The following is a 10,910-nucleotide window of genomic DNA, read 5'->3' as shown; positions in this document are numbered from 1 at the left end:
TGAGGGAGAATCCACTTTGATTGAATCTCTATTTCTATATATAATCATCCTGCCAGCTGTCTGCATGGGTACCAGAGTTACACAGTAAATGTCACAGGGACACAGGTGGGCTGATAGCTACTGGCTCAAATTCCATACAGAGGTTATAGCTTATAGCTATAAGCTATATACCTGTAAGGTGTTTGTTTGTTTGTTGTTTTGTTTTGGTTTTTGGTTTTTCAAGACAGGGTTTCTCTGTGTAGCCCTGGCTGTCCTGGAACTCACTCTGTAAACCAGGCTGTCCTCCAACTCAGAAATCCGCCTGCCTCTGCCTCCCGAGTGCTGGGATTAAAGGTGTGCACCACCACGCCCGGCTGGCCGTTAGTTTCTTGAGAGTAAAGATGGCATCTTTCTTCTTTGCCTTTCCAGAGTGTGAACTGGACTCCACCATGCAAATCAGAACTCTGTGAACCCTGGAAAAGCATGCCTATAACTTGGGAGTTAAGTATCCCTCCCTCTTCCTTACAACCGCAAACAACTCTTTTGGAGCAACGACCCGCCTTCCCTCCGGGTGCGTGACTCTTCAATTCTCTCAGCGAGTATAAAATTCTTCATATACAATGATAAAACTGAGGTGGGCTCTGCCAATGTAAGCAAACTTCTTAGCGACAAAACTGGCCTTCTGAGAGGTTCTAGAGTGACAAAAGCAGATCGGTTTCATTCCTTATATCATTAACTCTCTTGTGCACGGCAGGATCTTTGGTGCTGGCATCAGTCAACACCAGGCATACTCTGTAATTAATAGCTAGCCTATGCAAATTTCCAAGATGTCCACTAGGTAGCGCTGTTGCACTGGGCAAGAAACAGTATGGTCTTAGCACTATATTCCCCCTCCCCCACCTCACCCCCACCCCACCCCACCCCTTTCCACCCACTACTCCCCCGTATCTGATACTTTTAATTTGTTTCTTGCCTGTTTCTCTACCTCCAGCATGAGCTGCAGGAGGTGCACCCCAATGTCTAGAACAATGCAGGGGACAGCAGGCACTAGAAGAAGGAGAGGCTTGCGGCAGTTAACTCCCTAAGAACTCTGTGTAGAAAAGGGTTCAGACGCAACTCTAGGAGACCGGGGATTTGGCAGTCAAGGTGACCCACATTCAGTCCTTTTTAAAATTCACCCCCTGGTGGGGAGAAGCTGGGACATATAGCTTAGTGAGTAGAGTACTTGTCTGCCATTCTCCAGGCCCTGGGTTTTCTTCCTGGGATTAAGTAAACTGGGTGCAGAGAAGCACACCTATAATTGTAGAATACAGGAGGTGGAGGCAGGAAAGTCGGAAGTTTAGGCTTATACTCTGATGCATAGGGAATTTTAAGTCAGTTTGGGATACGTGAGACCCTGTCTCAAAAATAAAACCCACCCGTTAACTTTGTCTATAGTGTTGAGGTTTTCCCGAAGGCTGACTGACCTCACATCATATTTTGGTTTGGTTACAGTTCCTGGCATTTGCACCAATGCCTACATTCCAGTGAGTGGTCCCACTTTATCCTCAGGAAACCCCTGCAGTCTAGAATTACCATGTTCCATTTACAGATGAGAGAACCAAGACTCGGGGTTACATACTCAGGCACAATGCCTGAGGCATTCGCCGTCCATAGGCAGAGACTGCGATTTGGATGCACCCTTCAGTTATGCTGTGAGTAGGATGGTATTCTTACAAGGCCTGCATTCGACATTATTAACTCTGCCTCCATGATGCTGTGTGTATCTGAGCAGTCAGTTATCCTCAGCTTTACTGGTGAAGCACGAGAGCCACTCAAAGATGAGCTTTGACTTCAGGCCACCAATACTGCAAATCTATCCCAATAGGAGACAACCAGGGAGAGTCTGCCCTGAGTCAACCAGATGTGCCCAGGTGTGCTCCTAGCATATTCAGGATAGCTGGGAGTGAGTTTGAGGGCAGCATCGAGGTAGAACTGTCTTATTCTGACCTTAAGGGAGAAGGCTGGAGGTGGGTATCATAGGCGGGGTGCACAGAGCAAGAGCATGGGGGTCATGGCCCCTGATTGGTTAGATTCCAGGCCATTGGCCACACTGTGGCTTCCACACTCTTCACTGTGCCCTCAGCCTCCAGTTAGAAGTATAAAGATTCGATGCAACCCTGAAGGAACCAACCAGGGGTGGGGCACAGCGGGAGAAAGAACTTTCTAGAAGCTAAAGAAATAGTCTCAGAATGGGCTGTCCTGGTAAAGGCAAAAGCTGGGGTGTCAAGTCAGGAAAGTAGCCCAGAGGCTTTAGTAAAGTTTAGTTTAGTTTAGTTTAGTTTAGTTTAGTTTAGTTTTTGTTTTTGTTTTTGTTTTTGTTTTTGTTTTTGTTTTTGTTTTTGAGAGACAGGGTTTCTCTGTATAGCCCTGGCTGTCCTGGAACTCACTNTGTAGACCAGGCTGGCCTCAAACTCAGAAATCTGCCTGCCTCTGCCTCCCAAGTGCTGGGATTAAAGGTGTGCACCACCACTGCCCAGCTAGTAAATTCTTTAAAGTTCTTTCTGTCACCAAGATGTGGGACAGATGGCCTTGGACATTCCTGAGCAGTGTGGCCTGCATGCTTCTTAAGGCTAAGAGGCCTTCTCTTCTGACTGGCCCTTCCAGGTCCTTGAGTGGCTTTCCTAGGGTCAGCATGGAAGACGATTCTATGATTTATTTCCCCAACTGTCCTCGGGCCAGGCCTGCCTGGATATTTCTGTCTCTCCCAAAAGAAAACAAAACTTTACTCACTAATGTAAGCAGGCAATATCTTTACCCAGTAAAACAAACAGGCCAGTTCCTCTAAGCCATGCCCAGTGTTCTTTATATGGCATCTCAGTCTGTTCCCTGGGGCCCAGTAGACTTGACCATCTTACTCCCAAAGGAGGGATGGGGACAGATTCCAGGTGGCAGATGAAGGTCACACTCACACTAAGGGGCTTCAGAGGTTGGATGGGGCTCTTCGAGACCAGGATTGCCAGAAATGATACATGCAAACCAGAACATCTGCATTTCCTATCTGCAGTGATGTTTTCAATGTGAATAACTCTCATTTGGGATATACTCAAGCTCAAAAATTATTCCTTGCTTATCAGAGTGCAGATATAACGGTCTGGGCTGCATATAAATATGACCAGAGACCTAGAATAGCTGGTGTCTTTAAAGGGACCGGAGTATCTGCCACAGAGGGTGGTGTTAGTACCCCCCACCCCCACCCCGGGCAACTAAAACAGTAATGGTTCTTGCAGAGTAGGCTTGGCCACCCAGGGAGTCAATGTCACTTTGAACCTTTGGGAAATACCTGTGACTTAGAATTTGACCCTGTAATCCATGCAGGAGGAGCCGTGTTCAAGAATGGAGTCATAGGTAACCTATACAGGCCAAGGCGCCCAACCCACACTGTCCAGAATAACCGCACACACACAGCTGTGCTGTGCTGCGAACAGTTGCTTAGTTCACCCAATTCCAGCGCATCAGAATAACAGGAATTAGTTAGGTGCACAGTATGCCGGGACCAGAGAAGTAAGACGGTGGCCCAGTTAGCTGAGCAGGCTAAGTACTAGGCACCCATTAGAGCTAATGATTATTAAGGTGGTCGTACCATAAGAGTCGTGTAAGGGATATTGACAAGAAGGGGGAAAGCAGGATATAAGATTAAAGACACATAATAGTCCACTTAATAGAAAAGCCACAGAAGGAACTCTGTTAACTGGGATCACATTGGATAAATGTCACTTTCTGAGCCCCACATTTGCAAAAATCCTTAAATGAATGTGTTGTCTCCATCAACATTCAAACAAGTGCTGCCTACACAGCTCGGTGGTAAAAATGTGTGCGTAGCACCCCTGAGGCCCTTAGAGTTGTTCTCCAGCACTCACACACATGGGCACAAAAGCATGAGAAACTCTCTCTCTCTCTCTCTCTCTCGAAGTTTCTAGAATCTTCCTTTCCTTCTAGCCGAGGTGGAAGCCTGAATCTACACAAAGCTCTCTCCTAAGGCCCACCTTGCTGTTCTTGCCTTCTCTTCCAGCTTTCCTCTGAACCGAAACTAAGGTTTCATAAGGTCCTCTCAGTTTCCAGAACCTGCAAACACGAGCAGTTGCGATAGGAAGTTGAGACACACATACAGTCCTGCCTTCAAGGGTCACTTGGCCACAGTACCTCACCGTTAGCCATTATGACTGTTCTTAATGCTCATGTCTTCCACCTCCCCAATCTCAAGGATCCATGGGGCTCAGTGCTCATCTGCCTGATCCCCCTAACCCCCAACCCTGGACCATTAGCTTTTAAAGATGGCATCTTCCTTCTTTGCCTCTCCAGGGTGTGAACTGGCCTCCCCAGTGCTAAATGAGCACTCTATAGACCCTGCAAAGGCATGCCCATAACTTGGGGGGTTAAGTATCCCTCCTTCTTTAGTTTGACATTTGTTGTTGTTGTTGTTTTAAAGATTTACTTATTATTATATGTAAATACACTGTAGCTGTCTTCAGGCATTCCAGAAGAGGGCGTCAGATCTCATTACGGATGGTTGTGAGCCACCATGTGGTTGCTGGGATTTGAACTCGGGACCTTTGGAAGAGCAGTCAATGCTTTTACCCGCTGAGCCATCTCACCAGCCCCCTGGTTTTTTTTTTGTTTGTTTGTTTGTTTTCCTTTTTTTTTTTAAGCCAGCTGCTTGGCTGTCTCTGATGGGGCCCAGACTCCAGGGGGGGACTGGCAGGTGCTGTGTCTATGACAAAGGTAAGCCCTAAGGCCTCCTTCTGTTGTAAATGCTGTCCTAGTTTTACGTATCCAGACACTTAGAACATTTGCCTTGCTGGAGCCAATTTCACGCACCAAAAATCTTGGACATGCAACTAGTTGGCTACTAACTATGATGATGATGATATTTTAATTAACTATTTCATCAATTTATTAATTAACTGCAGAGACAGATGTATGCGTGCCACAATATGTGTGTGGAGGTCAGAGAACAACTAGAGGGTCCGTTCTCTCTTCCCACTGTGTGGGTCCCAGGGGTCCGACTGAGAGTGTCATGAGGTTGTCAGGCAGCAAGCATCCTTACCCTCTGAGTCATCTTGCTGGCCCCTGATCAACTCTATACATCTAACTTGGTATGTGTTTAAATTTAGTAGTGTTTGGCGTCTCCCTGAAGTGTAAGAGAGAAAGGTCGGGAATGAACAGTGAAACCATTTTGAGCAGGGTTGGCAGGTTTGTTCTGCAGAAGCTGTGATGGCCAGAGGTTCTAGGCCCTGCCAGCCCTCCAGGTCTCTTCCCTTGTGGCTGAAAATCCACATGAAAGAGAACCTAAAGGAAGAGCTGACTGAACAAGGCTTGGTATGGCGTGCTGGGGTCCCTCTCAGGGTCTTACTAGGGGGGATGGTTGCACTTTTGATTTCCACTCCCAACCATTTAAGTATGTAAAACCGTTCTTAACTGGAAGGCCATAGAAACGCTGTAGACTGCAGGGGAGTTTGTGCTGGCTGTCCTTTGCTCCCTCAAGAGACAAAGGGTTTATTGGAGCTCACGTTCTGTCAGTCATGCAAGAGAGTCCTAGCGGAAGGAGCTTGAGGCATCTGGCCATGTCACACACCTGCAGCCAGGAAGCAGAGGAGACTTGGATAGTGGATGCTTATCTTGAATTTCCTTTTTTTTTTTCAATTTGATTTGGCCAGTGGAGATTTCTTCCTTTTCTTTCTTTTTTTATTAGGTTTATGGAGATTTCTCTTCTCTCTTCCCTTCCTTCCTTCCTTCCTTCCTTCCTTCCTTCCTTCCTTCCTTTTTGTTTTTTTCTTCTGGTTTTTCAAGACAGGAATGGACTGTCCTGGAACTCTCTGTAGACCAGGCTGGCCTCAAAAATCACAGAGCTCCTCCTGCCTCTGCCTCCTGAGTGCTAGGGATTAAAGGGTGTGCTACCCCCTCTCTGCTTCTTGTCTTGCTTTTCATATTCAGCCTATGGAGATTTCTCTTCTTTCTTTTTCATGCAGCTCATGAAATGGCATCACCCACAATTGGGGTGTGTCGTCTTCTCACCTCAATGAACCTAAATCAACATAACCCTATGTAGACCTTCCTCTCAGGCTTCTGTGCCTGGCAGCTCTGCATCCCTTCAAACTGACAATGGCCACTAAGCACTAAGTGGCTGAGCATGGTTGTTAGGGAGTTGTAGGACTGTGGTTGAATCCAGAGTCTCTCACAGGCTCAGTGTACAACTGTTACTGTGCTTCACCTCTAGGTCCCCAAGCCGACAGTGTATATGACAAGATTCCCAGGAAAGGGAAGAGACTCAGCTCTTGGGTGCAGGCAGACTGCCTCCCTACACCAACCTAAACATAGTGTTTGAGCCATATAACTACAGGTGGATGCTGTTTGGACGTCAGCAGGTATCAGTTAAAGCTCTGATCACAAAGGCATGTGGTTCCTGAGCCCCCTCTATTTCTTTTCCCTGGATTATAAATTTCTCATAAAGTGAAGACAAACTGCCATGGCCTGTCTGCAAGAGCTGAAGGGCGGGGCTCTGCCAGGAAAAGCAATTTAGGATCCAAGAGGCCACCAGAGGCCTCTCTCTCCATGACCCTATAGGGTAGACGTCACCAAGGCCCATGGGGCTGCCTGGGGTTGGGCAGTAGTTGGTATTTCTTAATATAGTTAGTCAGTAGCTGTGTTTTCTAAGTGCCACAGAGGACTGAAGGAATGTCACTAAATGTTTGGCACGGAGGGAAATGACGGTTTTGTGAGGTCTATTTCCCAGGCTTTGGGAATGATATCGGTCACAGAGGAGCGCTTGTGGAGAAGAACAATCGTCATTGGTAGGTCTGTTCACTTCGGGTTCAGACCGAAAGCAGTGGTCTGAGCAGAAGCAGCAGCGGTCAAGAAGGCTTGAGCTCTGGGCTCCAGGCTCTTTCAGGCTCAAGTAGCAAGAACTCAGGGCTGTGTGTGGTAGGCTCTCTGACCGGCTCAGGGGCAGGCTCTTCCTTCCTGCCTCCACTTACTGGCCTGTACAGAGGGCTCCCTTGTAAACGTCTGCTGCATTGCCGTGCCTCTCTGAACTGTTACTTCCTTCCTTACACTGGAGGGCCCTCTGTCTTTCCCCGAGGACTCCATGTTTTTTTGTTTTTGGTTTTTTGGAGACAGGGTTTCTCTGTGTAGCCCTGGATGTCCTGGAACTCACTCTATAAACTAAGCTGGCCAGGAACTCATAGAGATCCAATTGCCTCTGCCTACCAAGTGCTGGGATTAAAGGTGTGGGCCACCGCTACCTGGTGACTCCGTGTATTTAAGGGTCTCCTCCACCCTGCTCTTTTATCTCTTCTTTGTCCTCTCTCTCTTCTCGCTCTCTGTCTCTCTTTCAGTCAAGGGTTGAGCTCAAGACTTTGTATGTGCCTGCTAGGCACTTTACCTCTGTGCTACATTCCCAGCCCTAAATGAATGTCTCTTTAATCACCTTTTTATATGAGTGCCACAGTTCAGGACAAGTCAGAGGACACATTGCAGGGGCTGACTCACTCCTTTCACCCACTTTTGAAGCTCGAATTTAGGCGAGCACCTCCACCTACCATCCCCTTAAAACAATCATCTCTTCGATGAATTTATCTTTCTCTCTCCAGGTTTTCAGTGTCTAAGTCTCTCTCTCTCTCTCTCTCTCTCTTGAAGATTTATTTAATTTATATGAGTATACTATAACTGTCTTCAGACACAGACCAGAAGAGGGCATCAGATCACATTACAGATGGCTGTGAGCCACCATGTGTGCTGGGAACTGAACTCAGGACCTCTGGAAGAGCAATTGGTGCTCTTAACCACTCTTAACCATCTCTCCAGCCCCCTATTTAAGTCTCTCTTGTCCCACACTTTTCAGGGGGTAACTTTAGCATCTGCCCCTGTCTTGCTACCTTCAAAGAAACCAATGATTTAGACAACATTATCTATCAGGGTTTAGATCATTAGCAAGATCTGTGACACATGTGGCTGGAGAGATGGCTTAATGGTTTAAAGCACTTCCTGTTCTTGTGGAGGTCCCAGGTTTGATTCCCAGCACCAACATGATGGCTCTTGACCATCAGTAACTTTTGTTCAGGGGATCTGGTGGCTTTTTCAGGCATTCACATGGTGTGTGTGTGTTTAGGTAGGGGCAAAACACTCACATATAAAATTTAAGAATCTAAAAAACTTTAAGGGCTGGAGAGATGGCTCAGTGGTTAAGAGCACTGACTGCTCTTTCAGAGGTCCTGAGTTCAAGTCCCAGCACACATGGTGGCTCACAGCCATCTATAATGCGATCTGATGCCCTCTTCTGGTGTGTGTCTGAAGACAGCTATAGTATAGTCATATAAATAAAATAAATCTTTTTAAAAATGTAAAAAAAGAAAAGTGTGACTAATTTGTGGAAATGAGACTATAATGACTGCATCTCATGGATACTACAGTGTGACATGTCCAAAAGAAAACAAATCATATGTGACCTTTGAACAGGGTTGACCTCCTTCCATTCAGAGAAAAGGTGTGCTTGGTGTGGGAGGAAGAACAGAGAAAGCCAGCTTGGGACTGGGAACTGTGGTTATGGGATGGCTACATATGTAAATACCTTAGAGTGGGGCCAGGCAGGAAGCCCGGTGGTAAAGACTCTGGACTGGCCTTCCAGAACCATGCACGGAAATATCTAAGCATGACCAGGCCTCATGCACCCCCTAGCAGACATCATACTGTCTGCGTTGCCTTCCAGCCAGAAGCATTTAACTTGTTCCTAACTAAGACTTTATCCAACTTCCAACTTGCAGCAAGCACTGGGGACAGAGAAGCAAGCTAATTAGTGCCAGCAAACACCAGTCAGCCAAATCAGGACACACCTTCCCCAGTATAGTCAATTCGGTCTCTTTCCCAAGGAGAACTGGTTTCAATCAGAGGAAGTCGACAGGAGCCACAGAGGGACAGCTTTGGGTCCTGGATTGCAAGAACCAGTTGTAATGAGAACTTTTCAAGGCAAGGAGGGATGTTTGATGTATCCATCCATTTTCTGTCGCTATTACAAAATATCTGAGGCTGGGCACTTTATCAGGAAAGATATTTATTTGATTCATACCTTCAGAGGTCCAGAAGCATGGCACGGCACAGCACTGGCCTCTACCTGGCTTTGGCAAATGACTTCTGGCTTCATCACAACGTGGCAGATGGCACCATGGTGGGAGCCCGAGGTAAGAGGGGGAGGCTGCATGGGAAGAGAGGAAGCAGGAAGCAGGAGATGTTCAGGGCCAGGGTTGTGCCTTCTGTACAGCCAGTTCCTATGGAAACCAGCCAGGGTCAAGTGAAAACGACTTAATCTCTTCAGAGGTCAGCACCCCAGTGACCTAGTCACTTTCCACCAGGCTCCGCCCCTTAAAGAGTCAACCCCACACTGGGACCAGCTCAAACCACAGTGATATCAATTAAAGTCTACATGATGGTAAGGAATTATTTGTAATGTTTACAGGCATGGGGAGTGGAGAGATGGCTCAGCTGTTAGGAGCACGTGCTGCTCCTACAGAGGACTCAGGTTCAGTTCCTGTCTCCCATAACCAGCCACAGTTCCAGTTTAGGGAGTCCAATGCCCTTTTCTGGTTTTCATGACTACAACACCCATCCCTCCACACAGGCACATAACTAAAAGTAAAATCTTTGGGGGAAAAAGGCGGGAGTGGCTGGAGAAGACAGCTCAGTCGCTAAGAGCAATGACTGTTCTTCCTGGGGACCTGGGGGTGATGCCTATCAGGTACATTGCAGTCTGTAACTTCATTTCTAGAGGATATGATACCCTCATCTGGCCTCTGTGGACAGCAGGCACACATGTGGTAGACAGATAGACATGTGGGCAAAACACTCACACCTACACACCAAGCAAAATAAAATAAATTTTAAAGGAAAAAGATATAGAAGCGCCCACTTGGGTGCTTCAGATATTTCTCTTTCTGTCAACAGTCATTCTGCAGAGTAACTATGTCCTGGACTCACACTGTAGGCAGTCCTTGACAGACTTTCCTGTTCTGTGATAACCCTGTGTTTCCCCCTTGCTATAACTGTTTCTAACATATAGTACCATATGATGAAAAATGACCTTTTCTTATATATTTGTGTGTATGTAGTGTATGTGCATGTTCATGTGCGTGTGTGTGTGTGTGTGTGTGTGTAGGCCTGAGTCAGTGCTAGATGGCCTCTTTCTCACTCTGTTTCTTTGAGGCAGAGCATCATCACTGAACCTAGAGCTCACCAATTGGCTAGTCTTGCTGTCAATCAAACTCCAGGCATTCTCCTGTCTTCCCCCCTGAAAGCTGGGGTTACAGATGCCCCTTCCCACACGCCGCTCTTTTATGGATGTTTGGGATCTGATCATGCTACAAGCCAAGAACTTTACCCACTGAGTCATCGTCCCTGCCCTCCAAAATATTTTAATAGTTCAATAAATATTAAGTGAAAAACCAGAGTCCTCTCACCCCAGTCTGTATTCTCATGTGTTGTTTCAGAAATGAGACTATCTCTGGTCACACAAAAATATCAGGGTTCACATTTCCCTGAGAAAAACTCAGGGTGTGTGTGTGTATATGTGTGTGTACACATGCACATGTGCAACTGTGTGTGTGTGCCCTCGTGTGCAGGCATGCTTGTGAGTGTGGAGGCCACCACCAGACTATTCAAAACCCCATCGAAATCCTTTGAGACAGGTTCTCTTATTAAGCCAGAGCTCCCAAGTTAGGCTAGGTGGACTGGTGGCCAGTGAGCCTCAGGCGCCGCTTGCCTCTGCCTCCCTGGTGCTGGGATTACACCTAAATTTCACTACTACACCTTGTTTGGTTGGTTTTGGTTTTTTGAGACAGGGTTTCTCTGTGTAGCCCTGGCTGTCCTGGAACTCACTCTGTAGACCAGGCTGGCCTCGAACTCAG

Source organism: Mus caroli, chromosome 12, assembly GCF_900094665.2.
Source record: "Mus caroli chromosome 12, CAROLI_EIJ_v1.1, whole genome shotgun sequence".
Taxonomy (NCBI): Eukaryota; Metazoa; Chordata; class Mammalia; order Rodentia; family Muridae; genus Mus; species Mus caroli.
The sequence above is the reverse complement of the archived record's forward strand: the minus strand, read 5'-3'. Positions refer to the sequence as shown.